At 31.4% G+C, this 23401-nt stretch overlaps 1 long non-coding RNA gene across 1 annotated transcript; it reads right to left on the bottom strand.

Moving 5' to 3' along the window:
* Positions 1 to 21626: 21626 nt before the first annotated feature.
* LOC131656599 (uncharacterized) lies at positions 21627 to 23018 on the bottom strand. Its single transcript, XR_009300188.1, has 2 exons — positions 22272 to 23018; positions 21627 to 22174 (listed from the first exon to the last, which is right to left on the bottom strand). It is a non-coding gene; the product is annotated as an uncharacterized LOC131656599 (long non-coding RNA).
* Between the last annotated feature and the right edge of the window lie 383 nt (positions 23019 to 23401).

A 23401-nucleotide genomic window follows, 5' to 3' on the forward strand; every position in this document is an offset into this window, starting at 1 on the left:
GATTGCTCTAGTTCTGATAGGATCATCTTTCTTGTCAAGGATAACTTCTTATGAATGATGTGTAGTTAGTCTTGGAAATCTTTTATGCGAGTTTTCTTCAGATATTCTCATGTTCTCCATGGTTGATGTGATTTCTGATGCATCTTTATCTTCTGAATCATCAGTATTTGAGAGTTGTTCTTCTGTATCTGCAAAATTTTCAGTCTGATTTGGCTTTTGATGGCCAAGCTTATCATTAAATCTGATATTGATTGATTTTTCAAATATTAATGTTTCTGTATTACATACTCTCTAGCCTTTTGAGCGTTCAGAATATCTTAGCAGAAAACACTTTTGAGCCTTAGAATCAAAGTTGTTCAAATGTTCTTTATTGTTAAGAATAAAAGAAGTACAACCAAATGGATGAAAATATGAAATGTTAGGTTTCCTATTCTTCCATAGTTCATAAGGAGTCTTTTCAAGAATAGGTCTTATGGACACTCTATTTTGAATATAGCATGCAGTGTTTACTGCTTCTGCCCAAAAGTGCTTAGCCATATTGGCTTCATTGATCATTGTCCTAGCCATTTCTTGTAATGTTCTATTTTTACGTTCTACAAACCCATTCTGCTGAGGTGTTCTAGGATAGGAGAAGTTGTGAGAGATTCCATTTTCTTTAAAGAACTTCTCAAAGAGATGATTCTCAAATTCTCCTCCATGATCACTTCTGACCTTAATGATTTTAGATTCTTTTTCATTTTATATTTGATTACAGAAGTCGAAAAATATAGTATGTGTTTCATCTTTATGTTTTAAGAATTTTACCCATGTCCATCTGCTGTAGTCATCTACAATGACCAAACCATATTTCTTACCTCTGATTGATGCAGTTTTCACTGGACCAAATAAATCAATATGTAGAAGTTCTAAAGGTCTTGAGGAAGAAATAAAAATTTTAGATTTGAAAGAGGATTTTGAGAACTTTCCCTTCTGACATGCTTCACAAAGAGCATCTGACTTGAACTTTAAATTGGGCAGTCCTCTTACTAAATTGAGTTTGTTGAGTTGAGATAATCTCCTCAAGCTAACATGTCCCAATCTTCTGTGCCAAACTCATTGCTCATCATTTACAGAAAGAAGACAAGTCACTCTCTGAGATTTTAGATCAGAAAGATCAATCTTATAAATGTTATTCTTTCTCTTACCAGTAAAAAGAATTGATCCATCTTTTTGACTTACAGCCTTGCAAGACTATATCATAACCATTATCACTTAGTTGACTAATAGAAAACAAATTATGAGCTAATCCTTCAACAAGTAAAACATTAGTTATAGAGGGAGAGTTACCATTACCAATAGTTTCTGATCCAATGATCTTTCCCTTTTGGTTCCCTCCAAATCTGACTTCTCCACCGGATTTAAGTTCCAATGGAACATAGACCTTCTTCCCGTCATGTGACGCGAGCATCCAGAGTCCAGGTACCATGACTGGTGTTTTTACTTCACTACTAAGGGCATCTGCAACATAGATCATTTTCTTCTTAGATACCCATATCTTTTTGGGTCCTTTGATGTTAGTGTGCCTGAAGCTTTGTCTTAACTTAGGTCTAGCACAATAATTTTCAGAATAGGATGTGTATTTAATATCATGAGTGTTACCATAGTTAAAATGTGTGTGCAGTGGTTTATATTTTATTTCCATATCATCAACCGACTTAGGTAGATATGGTTCCTTACCCTGAGGTGTTTTGTAGCCAATTCCATTTCGATTACTTCTACTAACACCATAAATCATTGAGTCTATTTTGCTTCTGTTTATGCTTTTAACAATAAATTTTTGAAAACTTTCATCATATTCTTTCAGAATATCATATTTTAAGGTGTTGTCTGAATTAAGGGTTTTTTTCCCTTTCCTCTATTAGTTGTGTATTGTTATCTTTAAGTTCAGAATTTTCTTGTTTAAGTTTCTTTGTTTCAGTTAACAGTTCAATTTTTAGCCTTTTAAATTTTGTTCTTAATCTATTGTGTCTTTCTAAGAGTTCTGATAAACTTTCTTCAAGCTCTTTTCTAGTGAGTTGAGAAAATACCTCATTTGCTTCAGCTTCTGAGTCTGAGTCATTTTCTGTGGTGGCCATGTATGTTATGTTGGCATGTTCATATTCTGAGTTGTATTCGTCTTCAGATGATTCAGAGTCATCCCAAGTAGCCACCGGACTTTTCTTCCTTTCAAATCTTTTCTTAGGCCTTTCTTTTTGCAGTTTAGGACATTCACTTTTGAAGTGTCCTGGTTCATTGAATTCATAGCACACATTGCTTCTTCGGCTAGTCCTTCTGTATTTAGAGGTTTCTCCTTTATATTATGGTCTTATGAAGTTTCTGAACTTCCTTTGCTTCCAGAGTTGATTTACTCTTCTGAATAGAAGAGACAACTCATCTTCTTCCTCTGATCCGCACTCACTTGAGCATTCTTCCTTTGCCTGCAAAGCATTAGTTTCATATTTTTTAACAGATTTAAGGGCTATAGTCTTACCTTTATTTTGAGGCTCATTTGCATCGAGCTTAATCTCATGACTTCTTAGCGCACTGATGAGTTCTTCAAGGGATACTTCGTCAATATTCTTTGCAACTTTGAACGCTGTAACCGTTGGCCCTCATCTTCTTGGTAGACTTCTGATAATTTTCTTTTCATGATCAACTTTGGTGTATCTTTTGTTTAGAACTCTTAGACTAGCAGTTAAGGTTTGAAATCTTGAGAACATGGCTTCAATAGTCTCGTCCTCTTCCATCTTAAAGGCTTCATACTTTTGGATTAAAGCTAGAGCTTTTGTTTCTTTGACTTGAGCATTGCCTTCATGAGTCATCTTGAGTGATTCAAATATATCATGTGTTGTATCTCTGTTCGTGATTTTCTCATATTCCTCCTGTGAGATAGCACTTAGAAAGATAGTTCTGGATTTGTGATGACTTTTGAATTCCTTCTTTTGTTTGTCAGTCATGTTCTTCCTTGCCATCTTTTCACCTGCATCTTCTGGATGATTGTAACCATCTACCACAATATCCCATAGATCAGGATCTTGCCCTAGAAAGAAACTTTCTATCCTATCTTTCCAATATTCAAAATTCTCTCCATCGAACACAGGAGGTTTTGTGTAGCCTTTGTTGTTTAAATCATTCGCCATAGTGTTTTCCTTATGGATCTTTTTCTGACATGGTTAAGTGTTTGCACCCAGAGCCAGACGCTCTGATACCAATTGAAGGTTGAGAAAACACTTAGAACGGGGGGGGGGGGGGGGGGGGGGGGTTGAATAAGTGGTTCTTTAAAAACTTGATGAAGGAAATATAGATAGAACACGGTTATTTTTATCCTGGTTCACCTTCTCAATAAGGCTACCTCCAGTCCACCCTCAACAAGGTGATTTTCCTCTCTCAATGAGGACTTAATCCACTATAATCAGAATCTGATTACACTTGCACGACCAACTGCGTGATTCACAATATAATGCACGAGCCAAACTACTGGTGACTAACAATCCTGCACAAACCAAGTGTTTGTGACTAACCAACTTCTAAGACTCAACTAGTCCTAGACTTCTTGAGACTTCTGACCCAACTGGTCTCTCAAGGACTCAGTTACCACGTAACTTCTGATGACTGTGTATAGTGTTGCTTCTAGAAAGCTGTAATCACAATTGTGATATTTCACTAAGATTAAGTACAAGGTAATGAACCCAGAATATGGATATGAGAGTTTTTGCTTCAGAGTTTTTCTTCACACTTGATGATTTTTCAGAGTTGCAGCGTTCTTGTGTGTTCTTTCTTGTTTTCTTCTTTTTCACTCATTGTGTGTTGTATTTCCTTCAAACAATCATGAGTATATATAGCTTCAGAATTTTTGACCGTTATCTTAAAAGCTTGTATTCAACATTAAATGGTTTGCGTGTTGTCTTTGCTTTTGTTGTCTCCAAGGATTTGCATGTGGATAGCTTCTTCAATCAACCTCGGGAATTTTTCTTTTGGAGTGTTGCATCCGTTTTGCTAATGATTATGTCTTCAACGGTTTTATTTGAATCAATCTTCGTAATCTTCTGTTCATCCTTTGTTCTTCAACTTCTGTTGTGGATGTGTTCATGGTGTTCAGGTGCAATATCATAGGTTGCTTTCAACGATATTAATTTGAATCATTCCTTATGATCTTTTGTCCAGCCTTGTTCTTCAACTTCTGTTGTGGATGTGTTCATGGTGTTCAGGTGCAATATCAGAAGTTGCTTTATGACTTGCGTTGCGTTTCTCCAGCTTCTCATAAGTGCCAAGTTCTGATTGCTGGTATTGGTACATCTTCTGAAATTAGAACCATATGATTTGAGTACCATGTTTGCTTTATACAAAATTTGTTTGCTTGTTATCATTAAAACACTAAAATATGATTAGAACCAAATTATGCTCTAACAACTACCAATATAGAAAAACATGTAGAATTTATAATAAAAGATTACTTAGCGTTGAGGAGTCTGTGCATGTTACCTTTGATGAGTCTTACCCAAAAATGTCGAAAAAGGTATTTCTTTCGATGATGAAGGTTTATCTTCAGAAGAAATACTTAAATATACCGAAGAGGGAGTTGGCAAACCCAATACAGTGGACATGGAGGAGGAAGATAATTCTCATGAAAAAGAGAGAGAATAGAGTGCATCTAATGTGGATGATCTTCCATTAGCTTGGAGGACCTCAAGGGGTCATCAAATCGACAATATTCTCGGTGACATTACAAAGGGTGTGACAACACGCTCCCAGATGAGTAACTTTTGTTTTTATTTTGCTTTTGTTTCGCAAGTTGAACCTAAAAATGCCAAGAAATCATTACTTGATGAGCATTGGCTAATGGCCATGCAAGACGAATCAAATTAGTTTAAGAGAAATGATGTTTGGGACCTTGTCCCTCATCTGGGAGAAAATCAAGTAATTGGTACTAGGTGTATTTTTCATACTTAACTTGATGAAAATGGAGTTATAACTAGAAACAAGACACGGTTAGTAGCTCAAGGGTACAACCAAGTGGAGGGCGTTGATTATGAGGAGACTTACGCTCTCGTTGTCCGTCTTGAGGCCATTCACCTCTTATTAGCCTATTCTTGTTCCAAATAATTCAAATTATATCATATGGACGTAAAGAGTGCATTTGTAAACGGATACATAAATGAGAAAGTGTGTGTAGCGCAACCACCCGGTTTTAAAAATCATGAATATCCTAATCATGTTTATAAATTAAAATGTGCTTTGTATGGACTCAAGCAAGCTCCTCGGACTTGGTATGAGAAACTTAGCAGGTTCTTACTAAATCACGGATACTCTAGGGGAAAGATTGATACTAAACTTTTTGCTAAGCATAAAGGAAATCATGTTCTTTTAGTTCAAGTCTATGTTGATGATATTATATTTTTCTCTACTAACATATAACTTGTCAAAATATTTTCTAAGCTTATGTGGAATGAGTTTGAGATGAGCCTCATGGAGAAGTTGAACTACTTTCTTGGACTTCAAACCAAGCAACTCAACGAAGAGTGATAACGTCCATTTTTGGCATTTTTGTACACGAATTTTCCAGTTTTTGCTTCCTTTCACACAAACATATAAATACATTCATGCATCTTAGTCAACATAACTTTTAAACCTGAAAGAGACAAACATTCTTCTCATCTTCATTCTTTATCTTGCTCATTCATCAAATACACATAATCTTGTTTTGCTTGAGTAATCATAAATTGAGAGTGATAACGTCCAAGGTTAGGAGTTTTTAGATTTCGTGTTAGAAAATATCAGTTTCAATAGAATGGACCGAGGCTGGAATCGTGAATGGAATCACTTTCCTTATAGTATTTCAAGCACTCTCGAATGTCTTAGAGTTTCGATGCCGGAATATCCAGGATAATTTAGCCTTATCGAGTTTACGTAAGACCGGTGAAAACTCGATAAGGCTGAATTATCCTGGGTATTCATGCATCAAAACTCTAAGACATTCGAGAGTGCTTGAAATACTATAAGGAAAGTGATTCCATTCACGATTCCAACCTCGATCCATTCTATTGAAACTGATATTTTCTAACAATCTTATAGTATCTCAAACCATGGCCATTGACGCTTCTATTTCAAGCATCAAACTGATGAACCAGGACCTTGTGAAACTAGATCGTTTTGATGGAACAAACTTTACCCGTTGGCAAGACAAAATGACATTTCTCCTGACTACTTTGAAAATTCAATATGTCTTAGATCCTGATTTGGAGGAAATTCTTGAACCAACTGCGGATGACACCGATGAAATTAAAAAGGAGAGAAAGAAACGTAAGGAAGATGAATTGCTATGCCGTGGACATTTTCTGAACACATTATTAGATCGTCTCTATGATCTTTACACTAATACTGCATCTGCAAAGGAAATCTGGAAAGCACTTGAATTCAAATTCAAGGCCGAAGAAGAAGGTACAAAAAAATTCTTAATATCTAAATACTTTGATTTTAAAATGTTGGATTCCAAGCCTATTCTTGCACAAGTACACGAGTTACAGGTTCTCGTGAATAAAATAAAATCCGTGAAAATTGATGTCCCTGAAGCTTTCCAAGTCGGTGCAATCATAGCAAAATTGCCACCTTCATGGAAAGGATACAGAAAGAAATTGCTGCATAGTTTTGAGGATTTCTCGTTGGAGAAACATTAGAAACACCTTCGAATCGAGGAGGAAACGAAGGATCGTGAGAAGACCGAGTCCGCTGGATTTGCAAAGGCAAATGCTGTTGCTGCAAAAGGAAAGAAAAAATACGATGGCATAAAAAACCATCTTGGTCCAAATAAAGAATATAACAGGTTCAAAAACTCTGGCGGATAAAAAGGCACTAAAAATATATGTTATGCATGTGGCAAACCCGGACATTATGCTCGAGATTCCAAGAACAACAAGCCCAAAATTGAGGTTAATGTTGTTCATGTTAATAACGACATAATCGCTACTGTAAGCGAAATTATGACCATCAAAGGAAAAGTCCAAGGATGGTGGTATGACACATGTGCAACTGTACATGTATCTTATGATAAAGCGGCATTCAAAAACTATACCGAAGTCAATGATGGACATGAAGTGCAAATGGGCAATGAAGTGCGATCAAGAGTAGTTGGAACAGGATCTGTCAAACTCAACTTCACCTCTGAAAAGAAAGTCACTCTTGTCAATGTCCTTCATGTTCCCGACATGAATAGAAACCTTGTTAGTGGGGACTTGTTGGGAAAACCGGGTATTAAATCTGTATATGAACCGGGCAAATTAATATTGACCCGTAATGGTGTATTTGTAGGAAAAAGATATTCCGCTGAAGGAATGATCAAACTTTGTACTGCCGACAATATTATTGATGAAATTTCTAATTCTGCTTATATGCTTGAATCTATTTCATTATGGCACTCTAGATTAGCACATATTGGTATTAGTACTATGAATAGACTAATTAAATATGGATTGATATCATGTAACATTCATGATTTCAGAAAATGCGAAATATGTGTTAAATAAAAAATGGTAAAGAAACCTTTCAAAAGTGTTGAAAGAAAAACAAATGTTCTAGACCTTGTGCACTCTGACTTGTGTGAATTCAACGGAATGTTAAACCGAGGGGGAAACCGTTATTTTATAACGTTTATCGATGATTGTTCTAGGTTCACACATGTATACCTGTTAAGGCATAAAGATGATGCTTTTAATGCCTTTAAAACATATAAAGCGGAAGTGGAAAATAAATTAAGTACTACCATAAAAGTACTTAGAAGTGATAGAGTCGATGAGTATTTTTCAGCAGAATTCGATACATATTGTGAAGAATATGGCATCATACACGAATGTTCTGCGCCTCGCACACCACAACAAAATGGCATGGCTGAAATAAAAAAGTGAACATATCAAGAAATGATTAATGCTATGCTAATGCATTTAGAATTTCCATTTAATTTGTGGGGTGAAGCATCATTATCCGCATGTCACATAATGAACAGGATTCCATTAAAAACAACTGGAATTTCTCCATATGAGAAATGGAAAGGAAGATCACCAAATATTGATTATTTTAGAGTGTGGGGGTGTGTAGCATATTACAAAAATATGGATCCCAAAAGAACAAAATTAGGTCCTCGAGAGATCAGATGTGCTTTCATAGGATATGCAACAAATAGCAAAGCATATACACTTTTAAATTTAGAGTCTAATGTAATTGTCGAGTCCCGGGATGTGGAATGTAACACCCTCCTAAAACCCCGCGGAATATCAATTAAAATTCAGAGTAAAACATAAAAAGGGTATTACAACTTCAAAATATTTAAAACATTAAGCCATGACATGCCTTATGAGGAACTTCAAAACACATTATTCAGTAATTATGTTAACACAGCGGAATTTATCTCAAACTGAATAAATATGAAACATCGGGATTCACATCCAAATTCACCGATCCAAACAAACAAAACATTATTCCACATAAGAAATAATCCATCAATCAAATACTAAAATAGACGTTCCCCCAGTGTTACAAGACCAGAGCATGACACCGACACAACCGTACTAACGAAGTAACTCTACGAGTTATCCTCACCCAGCATAAGCCGCTAATCTTTAATCTGAAAAATAATCAACAGTAAGGGTGAGTCTCATTCACATTTAACCAATGTTATAAGATATAAATAATAAAATATTCAATCACATATTATTCACCCAATTACAGTTATAATCAGATTCAGGCTATACACACATACACCAAATACAACAATTGGCCAAACACACAATATTATAACATTGGACAACTTCCATTCATGTTATAATATATCAAACACCTAATACAATGCAACTACATGCATTCAGATATCCAGGTTATTGAACATCGTCATACTCACCATATCTACATACAAATGCATCAATTCAGCAATATTGGCCATCGGCCCACAACTCATCATCACATCAATAATCAAGTTATATTAACAACAACTCCTTAATACATCATTCATATAAACACACCAAGGCATAACACTGGATTTCATCCAATCATGTTATGACCAATGCATATGATTCAACTGACACTATGCATGTGGTACCAAAATTCGTGAATCACATTCACAGGACTTCTCTCTATGATACTGCCCTTCAAGTCGCTCACACCCCACATGGAACACGACTAACCTCATCGCTCACACCCCCATGGGCACACGATGACTGCTTACTAATCTCCGCACAATGGGAATTAGCCACCAACGATCCATTCATCAACGGGATCCAATGCAAATGATTTATGAATGAATGCACACATATCACATACTTATATCATCACAGATCCGATGCTTAACATCGTCTCATTTCGTCTCACCAATATTATCACAAACAAGTATGTACATGTCCAAGCATCATTCAATCATTCACATACGTTCACCACAATCAACATATTAATATTAACAGCATATTAATAATTCACAAATCATAAATCATCACCACAATCATACATTGTTACATCTATCATCATTGCACACAATGTAATAAATTGGCAAAGCAACCCAACAGTATAATCACGAAACATGCATCATCTACGACATGTTATATACCAACATCACTCAATGGATATCATAGTCCAATCACCAACACAAATACAATTACATGTCATTTTCAAAACCACATAATAATTAAATTATCTAGTGCTAATTAATTTATTTTAATCATAAAGAGCATTTCATTAGCTTCGTAGCGCTTCGAACGGCACCCAAAACGGACCTACGGATCAAAAGTTATGAGTTTTATAAAAACAAGTATTTTTCAAAAACGTACAGAGGTAACCGATTACCCAAACACCAGTAATCGTTTACTGAGACTCAAAAACTCAAATTTGCTGTTTTTACTATGGGTAATTGATTACCCACCCTACGGTAACCGATTACTTCGAGTCTGCAACCCAAAATCACCATTTTTACAGCACCTGCATCATTCCAAACCATACCAGAACGTACAATAACGTATTGCAACATCAAACAACATCAACAAACACAATTTGGCATGTTTATAACTCATTTCAAACATCCAATTACTACCATACACAATCAATGCAAACAATTCAACAATTCTCCCAACCCTAACATCCCGCAATCTAACCATAACCCAATTGATACAAACAACATGCTCAATCTATCCTACTATCTATAATCTCATAATAGAAGTTAAATGGAAGAGTCCCCGCTTACTTGAAGGTTGATTCTTCGTTCTTCCTCGCGTCGCACTTTCTCGCTTCTCTGCTCTTTTCACGTTCAGACTTCTCTCCTCTTTTGGTTCTATTCTCACACATCCTTCTTTTTTCTATTTTATGAAAATAAGTTTATTATTATCAATGGGCCTCACAATTGACACCCCCTTCTACTAAAAGCAACACTGGCCCATTAGCCTTATTTTCCATAATTCTCCAATAAATCCAATAAAATGCCAAATAATTCCAATAAATAATTTAATTTCAATTTAAATTAATTAAGGGAAAACATGGGGTGTTACATGGAATTCTCCAAAAATCTTATTACAAAGAATAAGGAACCATAGAATCCCACGATCAAAGAGTTTCGTGACAATAATTCGACGCAGATTGTTGAAACACAACTCGAACCAATAAGAAGCAAAAGGGCACAAAAAAATAAGGGTCTAAGACCAAATGAAATCGACTCTCAACTTATTTTCGTTTATCTAGTTGAAGGAAATAGCAAGAATGATGTTCATAAAATTCCTATTATTCTTCAAATTGAAGATGATCCTAAAACGTATAAAGAAGCAGTGACTTCTAGGGAGGCTTCTTTTTGGAAGGATGCTATCCAAGATGAAATGTATTCAATTATGTCAAACCATACTTGGGAACTAGTTAATCTTCCAAAGGGATCAAGACCCATTGGAGGCAAATGGGTGTTTGGGAAAAAGTATCACAGCAACGGTACATTAAACACGTACAAGGCTAGAATAGTAGCAAAAGGATTTAAACAAAAAGAAGGTATTGATTATTTCGACACATATGCACCAGTAGCAAAAACTACGATGATTAGAATATTGTTTGCACTAGCTTCCTTGAACAATCTTATTGTACATCAAATGGACGTCAAAACAGTATTCCTAAATGGAGATCTCGATGAGGAAATCTATATGGAGCAACCAGAAGGCTACATACTTCCTGGAAATGAACAAAAGGTATGCAAACTTGTCAAATCTTTATACGGTTTAAAACAGGAACCAAAATAATGGCATCAAAAATTTGACATTGCCATACTTTCAAATGGGTTCATTCCAAACTCTTGTGACAAATGTTTGTACACAAAGGTGTGTGGAAATGTTATAATATTTCTATGTCTATATGTTGATGACATGTTGATTATTAGCAATGAAATGAATGGAATCTTAGAAACAAAAGGATTTCTAACTTCCACATTCAAGATGAAAGCTCTTGGACTAGTTGACACTATATTAGGGATCAAAGTAAAACGAAATAGTGGGGGTTATGAACTTAATCAAACACATTATGTTGAAAAAATGTTAGAAAATTTCAAACACCTAAACTTCAAGGAAGTAAACACTCTGTTCGATCCTAGTGTCAAACTTCAAAAGAAAAATGGTAGATCTATGGCACAATTGGAATATGCAAGCGCAATTGGATGTCTAATGTACTTAATGCAATGTACCAGACCAGACATAGCATTTGCGATTAGTAAAATGAGTAGATTTACTAGCAATCCAAATGATGAACATTGGAAGGCCATAACAAGAATTTTTGGATATTTGTTAAAAATATTGGCCTTCATTATGGTAAGTTTCCTGCCATACTAGAAGGATATACCGACGCAAGTTGGATATCAAGCGTTGGAGATTATAAATCTATAACTGGGTGGATATTCACATTAGCTGGAGGTGCTATCTCTTGGAAGAGTAAGAAACAAACCTGCATTACTCTCTCAACCATGGAATCAGAGTTTGTGGCTCTTGCGTTTGCTGGACAAGAAGTAGAATGATTGAGGGATCTCTTATTGGAGGTCCCATTAGCTAAAGATAATGTTTCAAAAGTATTGATACATTGTGATAGTCAAGCCACCCTGGCTAGAGCATTCAGTGAAGTATACAATGGAAAGTCTAGACACATAGGTCTTAGACATTCTCTCGTGAGAAAAATGATAAAGGATGGGATCATTTCACTAACATATATACAAACAAGCTACAATTTGGCTGATCCTTTTACTAAACCACTGGCCAGAGATTTAGTAAAGTCTACCTCTAAAGGTATGGGTTTAAAACTCCATGAATGAGGGTTCCGACAATGATAGCAACCCAATATGAAGTTAATACATCTTAGCCTAAGATTCAATGGGTAACAACAAGTCGTTGATTTGGAAATTGGTGCAACATTCCTTGACGATGTTGACTATTAGAAATTGAGGGTTGAGTTTTAAAGAAACTCTTAATGAAGTTCTGTATCGAGGATATGTATCTGAAGAGATACAAATGAAACTTCACCTATATGAATTTCGAGATGGTGTCGTCTCAAAGTGAGAGTTGGAGTTTCTCTCATGATAAATTCATGAAAACAGGAAAAGCACATGGGCATAAATAGTGCTAGGCGAGATATGTAGGCGAATAAACTCTAAAAGTGTGTGTATAACAATACCGGTCTGATCACATGGGATAATGGTTCAAAGCATAGCTACATAACGTTCCGACTAGGCTTTCCGTTGTCTTTATTGAGGTTAAGTTCAAATCGAAAGATACCTAACTGTATTAACACTTTTATCTTCTATATTCTGGAAATGGATTTATCATTATTAGAACAAGTGGGGGAATGTTGTAATTCATTCAATGAACATTACAAGTTGTGTTCTAAAATGACAAAATAGTGAAAGTGAGTAAATGCTAATAAATGCATGTAATAAAGTCCCACATTGGAAGATTCACTCACTTTGAAAGCCTTTATAAAGAGTTAATACCATTAACTCACCAAAAGGACAAAAGAGGATAAAGTGTCACATTGACAAATGTGGTGGTCCCAAGCATTATACCACTTGTCCCAATCATACAACCACTCGCTGGTGTCACCACCGGCGAAACCGGCTCCGGCTCCGAATTCGGGAGCGTGGGCGTAAAGGCGCTAGTGGCGGCTTGTAGACGACACTTGAGCACTTAGGCACGTTGCATCAGAGCGATCAGACTATTCGCGGCGTAAATGAGGCGGCTCCGGCCGGCCTTTGGCCGGTTGTTACATTTTGCTTAGTGTCCGTGATTTGAATTTTGAATTCGGAAAGTTGGTAACTATTCATGAAATACTGCAGAAGTGAAACCATGCAAATGGTGAATGACCTAGTGTAAGTGTCAACAGTCATAACTTTTGAAAATATACTGTTTCATCAAGGGTTGCTACCTTTGAAACAATATTAACATGGCCTATAAAAGGATGATTTCAGATTCAGAAGACACATCACAAAAAACCGAAATTCCTCTAAATAATTCCAGAGCATTCTTTGCTGCATTCGAGTTTTTGCCGGTCTTGCACAAACTCGATAAGGCTGAATTATCCTGGGTATTCCTGCATCGAAACTCTAAGACATTCGAGAGTGCTTGAAATACTTTAAGGAAAGTGATTCCATTCACGATTCCAGCCTCGGTCCATTCTATTGAAACTGATATTTTTTAACATTTCGATTAGGTGAAGAATTTTAGGGGATTCATTGAGTAAAATCATTGGAGTTTTGTCCTCCAAAGTCGGATTGACTTAAAGTTTTTTTGACAAGAAGTTTTATTCATGATTTTGTAATCTGTCTTTTTATTTTCTTCTTGTTTTTTTAAATATATTTTTCTGATTGTTTTTTATTTTGTTCATATTTATAGGATCCACGACACTTTAAGTTTTTTTTATTGTTTTTTTATGTTATACGATTCACGACACAAGGTTAAAATTGTATTCATTCATATATACAATCTCACAATTATATTCATGCATTAAATCTTTGATTTTAATTCAATTTAATTTTAATAATAGTAAATTTTTTCGTTATGGATATTTTTTGTTTCCTTTTTCATAACTTTTTTTCATATGCTCTTAAAATATCCTCTTTCCTTGCGAGACAAATTTTTAAATAGGGTTAAATATGTTTGTGGTCCTTATAAATATAGCGGTTTTCAACTTTAGTCCCTCTAAAATTTTCCTTTAAACAATGGTCCTTATAAAGTTTTCCATCCACAATTTTGGTCCCTGCCGTCAACTTTCATTAACGGAAGCTGACGTGGCACGCCACGTGGAAGACAGCTTGCCAAAAATCTAAAAACACTTGAAATTGCGGGGGTTTTAAACCGCCGCTAAACAAACCCAAAAAAATTTAGGAGCAAAGTTCTATCAGACATTTCATCAAACACCTTAAATGCACCATTTAAAATTGCAACATTATTCCCAATTACAATCAAATTTGTTTCACCAACGACAACATCAATAGCAACATCAATAGCAGTAACTATAAAAATGCATAGCTACGTGCAAGCATTTTCCATAGCAGTATTGACCATAAACACTAAATGAAAATATAGTATAAGGGTGGATATGGCAAAAGAATAATGAGCATGTATGCTTTTAAATATTATAAACATTTAAACGTAGGGTTATGAAAGATGAAATTGTGAAAGTTCTGAAAATAAAATCATTTGGTAAAATTCAAACATAGTATTAGAATAATAGATCAAGCATTGGTTAAAATTGCTTCATATCATACAAACAAACTAGAAGATTTTCACATGGAGCTGGGAGCAGGCAAATATGAATCATATCTTGTTTGAGTGAGATGGGTAATAAGAAGGAATACAGTTGGTTGTTTAAGAGGAATCCAGTGCTAGCTATAATATCAATTACGTAAACTTCATTCTCTTCAAACTCTGCATCATCAAGCTTCGAATGTGGATTAGATACATTTAGATTTAGCACAACCTTGTTTGCATCAATCACAAATTGCTTCATTTGGTGGCTAAGAGCACCCTCAACAATCCTACAATCATAGGCAGCAGCAACCTTCTGAATTGCATCAGTTACATCTTGGTTCTGTCAGGGAAAAAAAATTACCATCAGGATCAAGAGAATCGTCATGTTTTAAACAAGTTTCAAGATGTTTATAACATGCTTTCAAGTCCCTATCAGATATTGATATAAGTCTTTCAATACTAAAAAAGAATCCAAAAATATTTTCATATGTGCTATACTACTAAAATCTTCTATCAAGTGAGTCAATTGTTTGATCTATAACATATAAGAAATAGTGATTTCATCAGTGTTGTTTTTCATCAAGATTCAGTTGTGTGAGTTTAGATGGATTTTCATCAGTGTTGTTTTCTACGAAATTGACGTTTTTGAATAAACACACGTTCAATCTCCATTTCATTCTCAATCTTTTCAGCACTGGCCTTAACATTTACAAATCCAGATTCTCTTTTAATATATATATATATAGATAGATAGATGTTAAAAAATATTTTTTGGTGCCCCTAAAATTATGGGGCCCTGGGCTCCCGCCCCGCGAGCCCGTGCTCAGGGCCACCCCTGTTTGCATCAATCACAAATTGCTTCATTTGGTGGCTAAGAGCACCCTCAACAATCCTACAATCATAGGCAGCAACAACCTTCTGAATTGCATCAGTTACATCTTGGTTCTGTCAGGGAAAAAATATTTGTTAGCGCCTAGTTAAATACATAACTGAAACAACAAAAGTTATAACTTAACTTACAAAAATTCATTTAACCAAATTTTCCAAAATAGAACTTGTTTTAACATGAAAATAAACAAGGCATGCACGAAGTCATTTAACAACTGTCAATAAGCTCAGAGAAAAACAATGGGCATCTACATAATAACTAATTTGAATAATAAAGAATGTCACTTTCTATAGAGACGTGAGAAATATCAATTGCTTTCATTGAAACAAGCTCCAAGAGCCTCTCTGGAGTAGCAATGAGAAACTCAGGCTCACAACTTTTTAGACTGTTGAAGACAAAACAAATATTCAATAAGCGTGTGAGGCAGATTTTATGTTGAGGATGTGTGTATTAACGTTTGTTGAAACAATTGAATCGGTAGAAAACGTGAATGTTGTAATTTTAAATGTTGCATCTAAGCTATTTGATGAAATGTCTATAGAACTTTGTTCCTAAAATTTTATGGGTTTGTTTAGAGGAGGTTTAAAACCCCCGCAATTTCTAGTGTTTTCAAATTTTTGCCAAGCTTTCTTCCACATGGCATGCCACGTCAGCTTCCGTTAATGAAAGTTGACGGCAGGACCAAAATTGTGGATGGAAAACTTTATAAGGACCATTGTTTGAAGGAAAATTTTAGAGGGACTAAAATTGAAAACCGCTATATTTATAAGGACCACAAACATATTTAACCCTTTTAAATAATTGTACTTATTGAAGGTATTTGAAAAAATAATTAACTTCTGCACCTATTTAACAAATAAATGCAATCATATTTCATTTTGAATATTTTATATATAGTTAGGGGTTAATACCTATTTTCCCCTGCCACAGGGGCGGAGATATAGCCCAGCGAGCCCGGGCACGCGTCCAGGCTCAACCCCTTCTTTCGTTGTATACTCTTCACATAATAGTTATTTTTTAGACAACACTAGGGGCAAAATTAGTAATTTTTAAACAAAATCAAGTGCAAAATTAGTAATTAAGGGTAAAATTAGTAGAATAAAAATAGTATATATATATAAAAATGCTGAATGCTGAATGCTATTAATACAATTTAAAGTATTTGTTGAACAAAACAAACCACTCAACTTAGTGGTTAGGTGATTGAACTTCTTATGAAAGAGAGTGGGTTCAACTGCCACTTCCAATAAATTTTGGTTATTTAAAATGTAATTAAGGGTAAAATAGTATATATATATATACTATTGGAATTGTAAATAAAAATGCTGAATGCTATTAATACAATTTAAAGTATTTGTTGAACAAAACAAACCACTCAACTTAGTGGTTAGGTGATTGAACTTCTTATGAAAGAGAGTGGGTTCAACTGCCACTTCCAATAAATTTTGGTTATTTAAAATGTTTTGACATATCAACCGAAAATTAATATAATATAAATTGCGAACGTTGTTGTATAATATGTAAGAACAAATTTTGGCTATGTATTATTGTTGGGTCATCTCTTTTAACCATTAATCAATAAGAGCGTCAGAGGAAAATGAATTATCATAGTCCTTTTTCTTTAACATAGTTGCTAATCAAAATTTTTTTCTTCATATTTATCTGCTTTTGTTTTAGTAATTTTTTTTATTGTTTTAACTTTTTTCTATGAGTAAAAAAACCTTCTTTCTATATGATTTCTATCTTAATCTTTTATAACATAACTATTTAATAAAGAGGGTTTAGTATTTTGGATTAGTTATTTTAACATTAATTATCTTCGACTTTCATTTAAAAAAAACAAATGTTTTATTATGGGAATGTTTTATTATCTTTGTTTCCAATAACTTCTCTTTGAGTTTTACAAATTAATTACTACCTCCGTTTTTTATTATAAGTTGTTTTGGACTTTTCACACATATTAAGAAAAATAATAACTCTAGTGTGAAAATGAAAAATTATGAAAGTTTTTACAAAATTATTCATCATTAATGACATGTGGAAAATAAATTTACATAATTGAAAAGAGAGAACAATAAATATTTAAGGATATAATAGAAAAAATATCATTAATTATCCGTTGGAATTGTAAAGCGATTTATATTAAAATACATTTTTTTTTCAAAGTGACTTATAATAAAAAACGGAGAGAACATCTCTTTATTCTGTTTTTCACAAAATCCATATTTCATATAATTGTTTTATCAATTTTAGTTATAAAAGTCTAGCCTTTGCTGACTTTTTTTCTAAAGCACAATTTCTTTCCGCTCATTTAAAGCACAATAACATTGTCGTATATCAATATGAGATACAAAATCAATTTGTTGTACTATATAAGAACTAGTAGATATACCCGTGCGAGGCACGGGTTAAAATTTATTTAAGTAAAAAATATTTTAGAACTAATTATGAAATATTAAAATTTATTTAATTAAAAAAATATTTTATTAAATTTTTGGCATTATTTATAAAATATTAAATAAATTATAAACGTGTTTTTCGTTTTAAAGTTTTGTTTTTGCTAGGATATAATGTATATAATGAATAACTTGTTCTTTTGTTATATGTTTGTAAATCTTTTTATATATAATGAAAATAGTTTTTTGTTTTCATTAATAATTTTTAGATCCGTTAACTTAGATGAAATATTCTAAAAGGAAAAATAACAATCATGAAAAATATGCAATATATCAAACACATTGAATACATTTCCACCGATAAAATTATTATAGTGCATTTCAATTCGATATTGATTAAGTTTTATTAGTAGTCAATTATCATTATTATCATTATTGGTATGTTATATTATTAGTAGTCAATTATCATTATTGATTTGTTATTTTATTAGTAGTCAATTATCATTATTATTATTATTATTATTATTATTATTTATTTGTTATTTTATTAGTAGTCAATTATCATTATTATCATTATTAATTTATTCATTTTCAATAAATTGATATTGATTAAATTTTATTATATACATAGCATTAAGTTATTGTTCCATTTCTTATTATTTATTTTCCTGCCACACTCAATTGTTATTACAACATTAAATACTTTATGTGTCTTACAAAACTTTCAATTTCTTTCAATCCATCATATCATCATTTTTCTTAAGTACGCTTAAAAATAAAATTAACTAATTTAATATTTCAAAGCACTATGAATATTGATTTCAAATATGAACATTAACCTTACAAAGCAATTATGCGCAAAATATTTAAATCATTTATAAAAGTATTTAAATCCTTATTACATTTTTTCCGTATATCAAAATAATACTATTTATAAAAATATTTAGATTAATCATAAATTATTTTTCTTTATTTTAATTTCTTCATATTACATGTTTGATTATTTGCATGATTTTTGTTATATTTAGTAGATTAAACATATATTCTAACTCTATCATATAATATTATTAAATAAAAAGTATAAATTAAAATTAACTATAGTATGGATAATAAATTATATAAAATAATATTAAAATAGTATTTAATTACACCCATATTATTAAATAATTACACTTATACCAAAAATATGACTTAATTTTTTAACATTTTAAATTTTTTATGCATGTATAAATAACACATGTGAAAACCATGTTTTTATTGAATACTCAAAGTAAGTTAAGGTAATGATAAATTATATTATAAACTATAATTATTAAATATCTATATCAAATAAAAGGTTTGAAAAACATAAATCTGATTTTGCATGACTTTTTATACACTAAAACTAACTCTAAAAAAAGAATTAATTTCATTCTAAAAAGAAGAATTTTCTTATATATTATTTTTAAAAGAAATAATTTAAAAAATTATTTATTAAAAATTATTAGTCATAAAATTGTTTACTTAAATCAACGTTGGATCAATTCTCTAAAAAATTATTAGCCTCAAAATTAATCAAACTAATTGAGATTTATTAGCTACTATAAAATTATAGAATGAAAAGTTATATAACATTATAATTAAAAGTAATAGAAAGATTTGATATTATCATCAATTATTAACTATTAAAATAAATTTTATAATTATTACTCATATAATTTAATATTATCATCAATTCAAAAATAGTAGAATAAAAAATAATGGAAATATTTGAACTTGTTGATTAAAATATTCAAAATTGATAACATAGAATAAAATCAGTATTTTAAAAATATTTATATTTTTATTAGTAATTGAAAGTTAAATAAAAATAAATATAATTGAATTTATTTGTCAAAAAATATTTTAAATAATTATTACAATATTTAAAGTACAATTATTGAATAGAAGTAAATATAATTGAATTATTTTGTCAGTACAACAATGAAGTTTTTAGTACAACTATAAAGTTTTAAAAAAAATGATCGATAATATTTCATTTTGCAATAATTAAATATATAATTTAAGTTTTCTTGTATCGTATTAATGAATTTTAAAATTTATTAATGTTGTACTAAATAATTTTTTCTTTAGTTTTTTGACATATAAGTCAATATATCTGCTAATTCTCTTCTTATAAGTTTCTTCAAATTTTTTCGAATACTTATAAAAAATTTACCGCTAAATTTATAATTTTATATAAAGTTAACAATTTGATAGTGACCCGTAAAATAAAAAGTTAATTGTGTGAATGATTATATAGCTTTGTATCTTTTACATTTAACATTTTTAATTTTAATGAAGTTAAAAATAAATTAATTAATATTGTAGTGATAATAAACAAATAGAATAGATTAAATATATCTTAAAGTAATTTTAAGGACAAATTTAACTTAGTATTTTTTTAATATACTCTGTTTCTAGAGTATTTTTATTTGTAATTTATAAAGGTTAAATAATCTTGGTATCCATGAGTTTTAATTGAATACCTGTACATTTAATAGAAATTGAAATATGTTCAACTAAATTTAAAGGGTAACAAAGTATTCACCTAGTAAGTAGTAAGAATAAATTGTTTTAAACTTTTTTTTTACTATAAAAATATTTGTTTTATATAAACTAAGTTACTAAAATATCTATTAATTATATATTATTAATTAAGTACATTTGAATTTAAAAAAATTCTTAAATAAGTTATTATTAAATTGAAAAAGAATTATATTGAAGATGGGTTTTCTTCCGTTTTTAGGGCTTAATGTTTCTTAAATTTCTTCTAGTTTTCTTGTTGTTTAAAAATAGTCATCATATTAAATACTTATTTGTATTAGTGTTAGACTAATTAAATTTCAGTGTTTTAGCATTTTAGTTTTACTTTTCTTTAAAATTGATAGTTAATTTATGCATATTTTATATAAAAGTTAAATCATTATTATTTTTAGTTAATTCATTTGTATATTTTTTAAGAGTGATACAATGACAAAGTATTAACAAAAATGATAGGTATTAAAAGAAAATAAGAATTTACAGACAGTGAGTAGAGTAGATAAGTAAGTAAATAGTAATGTCAAATCTAAACATTAGGGATAAAGAAAACATTAAAAGTATAAATCAAAATATTAATGGTATAAATCACAAGAATGGTATAAATCAAAACATTAAAGGTAGAATTAAATATAAATGGTACTATATATCATACTTCCATATGAATGGTATAAATCAAAACATTTTTGGTATAAAAAAAATTTAAAAATAACAAAATTCTAATAATTCTGCAGATTTAAACCAGTTCCAACAAAACTTGAAAACCAATCAAACTATCACAGGGCAACTTTTATCCCTAATAAACCTTGTCTGCTCTGCCATATAAATATAAAGGGACAATCAATGTCCCAATTGTATACAAAGAAAACATATTTAACACAAAATCAAACTCTTTTAGTACTCTTTATTCTTAATTTACAAAACTTCTTACCTAAGGGAATGAAATCTGTTAGTAATTTTCTAGAAAAAATATCAGAAGCAGATAATTTATTTTCTGAAATCACAAGAATGCATATGACTAAAGTACCATGGTGAAAAAATTAATCATTACCTGACTAAATCATCAAGAAAAATACATATACATAACTTGAAATTAGAAATTACAAACAAATATGAATTTTTGATATAACTTATCAATCTACATATTTTTTTGTTAACCATTGATCAATTGGTTATTTAAATACTCAGCCATATAGATATTATGCCGACATTAAAGTCATCATACATAATCAAAAGATCATGGATATTATGCCAAAATTAAAGCCATCATACATAATCAAAAGATCATTGAGCAATCTCATTGCAGGGGTAACCTCTCGCTTCAAGATCTCAGTCTACAATCAATACAGAAAAATAAACTCAAAAGTCATAACAGAAACAAAAAAAAAAGGCAGCAATGCAGAAGACACTACTGCAAATGTAAAAAAAGACCGTAATAATGTGATGAGCAATGGAAAATAATTGCATTAGAATTCATTGAAACATATTTCTTGCTGAATAAATCAAAATAGTTTACAGCCCAAGATATTTATCACAACGTTCCAGGTAAAATAGGCACATCCATTAGCTCCTAATGAGATCTGATCAAGAAAAAGAAGAAAAAAATAAATAGAAAAAAATTAAGTCTCATAAGAAAAAGTTAAATAAATAAATTGGATATGCAGACTTCAAACAAACCTCTGTGTTGAACATGGAAACAGAGACATAAAACTTGAAGTAAACTTTATTTTAACAAAGAACATTGCATTGGTCATGGAAAATCAGACATAAGTTAGATATTGATAGTCATAACCCATAAGCTTTTGTATTATTGAATGGACAACACAAAAAAAATCAGTCAAACTCTCTAAAGTCATTGCATTAAACATTGAAAAAACAATAAAAAAACCTTGAAGAAAGATTGATAGGTATTGAGTTCAAAAATTATGAAGGAAAATCAACATACAAAGGTATGGATAAATTTGATGAAGGGAAATCAATAGTTTGGAAATAAAAGGAACAAAACATAAATCTCAAAATCAAAATAAACATAATTATAAATTATTTGATGGGTGTTAGAGTGAATAAACCCTAAATTCCCAAATTGAAACAAAATCTTCAGAAAAATACAAAACGTAAAAACACAGTTCTGGTGGAGACAAAAGTGAGACTAACCTGAAACCATTGTTATGTATTTATACACTGGAATTATGTTTAAATTCCAACAAAATCCAAAACAACAGCAGAAGCAATTGATTACTTACCTAGGAAAAAGATAGAAATCATGAGATATTTTTGAATTTGAAGCCAAATTGATGAAGAAGTCGGCTGATTCTATGATTGTTGAATTGGAAATCAAAATTATTTATAAGTATAGGAGAAGATTTTGATGAGAAGATATTCATGAGATTGAATAGACAAAGGAAGAGTGAAGTTTATCGTAAAAAGAGGATAACTCGTTGTTTCAAATTCCCAAGACCAATAAATACAATTACATTTAATACAAAAAAAATAATAAAATAAATTAAATGATAAATAGAATAAATTAGAAGTTTCCATAAATAGCATGTTTATAAATGTTTAGAAATTATAAGAAAGCATCACATAGCGACATGTGGCAAAGTTGCCCAAATACTCATCTTTCTTTTTTATTATGAATGATACGTATCGCAAAAATAATCTATAAAATATAAGACAAATTAAATTTAAAATTTTGAAATAAAACAATAACTTATAATTTTTTATTATGCACATTAAAAAAGTGCCCGTCTGAACGCTAGTTGTTATAAACTAGCTTGATTTTCTATTTCTTTTATAAATATCTTTAA

This window comes from Vicia villosa, linkage group LG3 (genome assembly GCF_029867415.1).
Source record: "Vicia villosa cultivar HV-30 ecotype Madison, WI linkage group LG3, Vvil1.0, whole genome shotgun sequence".
Classification (NCBI taxonomy): Eukaryota; Viridiplantae; Streptophyta; class Magnoliopsida; order Fabales; family Fabaceae; genus Vicia; species Vicia villosa.